Source organism: Crocodylus porosus, unplaced genomic scaffold, assembly GCF_001723895.1.
Source record: "Crocodylus porosus isolate Cpor-Errol unplaced genomic scaffold, CroPor_comp1, whole genome shotgun sequence".
NCBI lineage: Eukaryota > Metazoa > Chordata > Crocodylia > Crocodylidae > Crocodylus > Crocodylus porosus.
The window spans coordinates 37,184,413-37,187,750 of NW_017728886.1; the positions used below are offsets into that span (position 1 = coordinate 37,184,413).

Here is a 3,338-nt window from a genome sequence, read left to right on the forward strand (position 1 = left end):
AGACTGGGAGGATCGACGAAAACACCACCTGAGCTCCCAGACCCCTAAGCCCCGCTCCCAAATCCGTGTAGTGCCTCATGACCTGTCTGGGAGTGCTCCGAGCCATGTCATTGGTGCCCACATGAATAAGGAGCATGGGGTAGTGGTCTGTGGGCCAGAGGAGCTGTGAGATCCTCTCCTCAATGTCTCAGATGCGGGCCCCCGGGAAGCAGCAGACTTTCCAAGCTAAGGGGTCGGGGCGGCAGATTGCCCTCTCAGTGCCCCGCAGGATGGAGTCTCCCACAACAAACACCTTTCACTTTGACTTGGGGAGAGCGGGGCCAGTAGCTGCAGTTGAGCCTGGGTTGCCTGCGGGAGCTGGCAACTGCGTGGGCTCTGCTGGGGCTGCAAGAGGTGCGAACCTATTGCTAAGCTCCAGCGAGGGAGGGGCCTTGGTGCGGCGGGCCTTCAGGCCCTTGACCACCTTGGTCCATGCCCCTGACTGGGCAGAGTGGGAGGTCCCAGAGTCCTCCTTAGTCGTGGTGGGAGACGGTGCTCTACCCTGCGGCTCCTGGGGGAGAAGGGCCTGGCAGTAGGAGTCAATCTCCTGCTCGCAGTCCCTGATGGCACGCAGTCTCTCGACTGTGGCCTGAAGCTCCTCCAGCTGGCGCACCAGAGACCCCAGTAGGGAGCAGACCCCGCAAGGGGAGGTAGCCATGCTCCCGGGCCCCAGAGCCTGAAAAAGGGACAGGCAGCCCCCGCAGCCAAGAGCCAGGGGCTCCGTCTGCATGGAGCCCGGGACCATGGGCCCCGTCTGGGTGGCCGTCTCTGAGGTGCCCAATAGGGGGGCCACAGAGCCTGAGGGGACCCTCGGGGTGCGGCGCGTGCCCATCCGTGTCATACCTCTGGTAGGCTGGCTATGGCTGGGGCTGACTACTCTGGGGGGCCACAGGCAGGGTCTCGTGCCCTCCCACACCCTCTCCTGCGTGAACTCTGTGCTAACTCGAGCGCCTGTTTACGCAGCCTGTTCGCGCGGCTCCGGTCGCGGGGCTCCCTGGGGGGCTGGGCCAAGTAGGGGCCTGGGCGGGGGCTTGACCCAGCCCGGCTCCAGGCAGCGGCCTCCTCCCAGGGAGCGAGGAGTTAACCCCTTCCCACCACGAGCCCGCTTACCTCCGGCTGTGCTGGGGGTCGGCAGGGGGGCTCTGCGGCTGCTGAGGGAGTGTCTGGGGGGCTTCAGGGGAGCGGGGGTGCAGCGGGCTTCACCCGTGCATCTCTCACCACTCTAACTATACCTAACTGTACCCTTTCCTTCTTGTGCTTTCTTATCACACCTTGAGAAATATTAGCCTTTCCTTGCAACAAATGTACCAATTGAAGTAGTAAAGCCACTTGGGGACAATCCCCCTCAGCTGCTCTCAAGCATCTCAGAGTTAGAGATCTTGAGAGTAGCTGAAGTGGGGGTGGCCCATAGATGGGCTTAATGGTTGCATTTTCAGGGTTAGTGTCTGTGAGTAGGTGGATGAAGCATATTCAAAAGGGTCCTTGATGTGGTCCTGAATGTGGTGGAGAAATGATATAGACATGCGTGTCATATCCATAGCAGCCATATTTTTTCATTAAAGTTACAGTATTGTAGAATTGTGATTAGAAGTAGCATTCTGGAAAACCCAGCACAGACAGCCTGGAGAATACCAGCCAGAAGCAAGGACAACTGTGCTATGAGATGCTAAAGCAAACTGCTGTAATTAAATGCATTTAATATGCAGATATACTTGGCAGTTTAATTATTTATGAATCTTTTAAGACTCAACTTGTTTTCTTTTACCAATATTTTAGTAGCTACAGCTGGAATGTGTGAACGCAGTTGGAATGAGCAACAAGAGGCATCTCATGGTGGAAAATGGTGTTTTGAGGATCAGATCAGCATTTGAATGAACAAGTCTTGTGCGAGGGCTAGAGCCAGGCACAGAGGATACACTAATAAAAAACCCCTTGAGTTAGCTTTCCTGTCTCTTTAACAGTGTGGCCATAAATTGTAGATCAGTGTAGTTGCTCGGCAAGCTGTATTATTTTCACTCCATTTTGCTGGACTGTGTCCGGATAAACACTCATTATACTTGGCAGCTGCTAATAGTGTGTCACCTTCTGCAAGATCAAGCCCTCATGAAGCTATGATAGCTGTCCACAAATATTTGAAAGATGTAAAAAGCCAGAACAATTGCTTACAGTAATCTAAACCTAAGGATGTAGGGCTGAAATTGAACAGAGGGAGATATATGGGATGAATATCAGGGTGAAATTCCTAATGCACATTTTGCTAGACTTCAGAATAGACTCATAAAAGGGGTGAGGGGAGTCCCATCAACTAAGACATTTAAAACTCACCTGGACAAAGTAGTGGAATTTAGAGGATGACCTTTTCCTGTTACTAATTTCTACGATTATGTACCTTCTTTTCTTGAACACTGTTCAATCAGTATCTACTTTGCTGTCAGCCAAGAAAAATAAGAATAGGTGGAGAAAGGAAAAGGAGGCAGAGGATATTCAGCCAGCAATTTAAAAACTGAACCTGAAAAAGACTAGGTACAGACAGTCAAAAAGCCCAAGGCTGAATCAATTCAATCTTTGCAAGTGAGTTTAAGCTGCATAGATTGAATGGATAAGCAAGTGAGCACATATTCCCTTTTGATTCCAGAAATGCAGCCACATGCCTCAGTGGCCCAATCCAGAAGTCAGGGAGCACTACAGCATGCCTTCCTCCTAAGCTGGAGCAGACAGATTGGGCCAAGGCTAGCCCACCCACCCTATGAGGGAGGGTTTGCAGGGAGGTGCAAAGCATTCTGGGATGCTGGAGGACTGTGAGTTAACTTGAATCTGGAGGGGATCTGGGACAGAAGTTCAATAAAAAAATTTAATGTAAATCAGTTAAGTTTAATGCTACATCCATCCAGGTTTATCTTAATAAAATCTTATCTCAGGCTATGGGCTGAGGAAGGAGAGAAGGATCCAGGTAGTGAAACAAAGACTGCGGCACTGGTGTCATCAGGAAGGCTTTGTCTTCCATGACCACAGCCCGCTCTTTGGCGAGAGAGGCAGTGAGCTGCTGGGAAGGGATGGCCTCCACTTCTCTCTGCTGGGGAGGAGGCTCTTCTCAGCCAGACTGGCTGACCTGCTGCACTGGGCTTTAAACTAAACCAGCCAGGGGATGGGGGGACTACCACCACTGCTGGCCTGCTGAACAACCCTTGCAAAGCCAACAGACCAAGGCACTTGAGGGAGTCCACCCATGCCCCAGCCCTGGAACAACCAGTAGGCAAGGCAAGGGCCCGCAAGGGGGCACTTGCCTGCCTGTACACAAA

The 3,338-nt window shown here is 52.3% G+C and overlaps 1 long non-coding RNA gene across 1 annotated transcript in view; it reads left to right on the forward strand.

The window, feature by feature from the left end:
- LOC109308326 overlaps positions 1-2,800 on the forward strand; it is a 3,126-nt gene extending 326 nt beyond the window's left edge. Inside the window, exons 2-3 of the long non-coding RNA XR_002100579.1 lie at positions 2,612-2,614; positions 2,675-2,800. This is a non-coding gene — a long non-coding RNA (uncharacterized LOC109308326). The remainder of the gene's footprint in view (positions 1-2,611; positions 2,615-2,674) is intronic.
- The last annotated feature ends 538 nt before the right edge of the window (positions 2,801-3,338 follow it).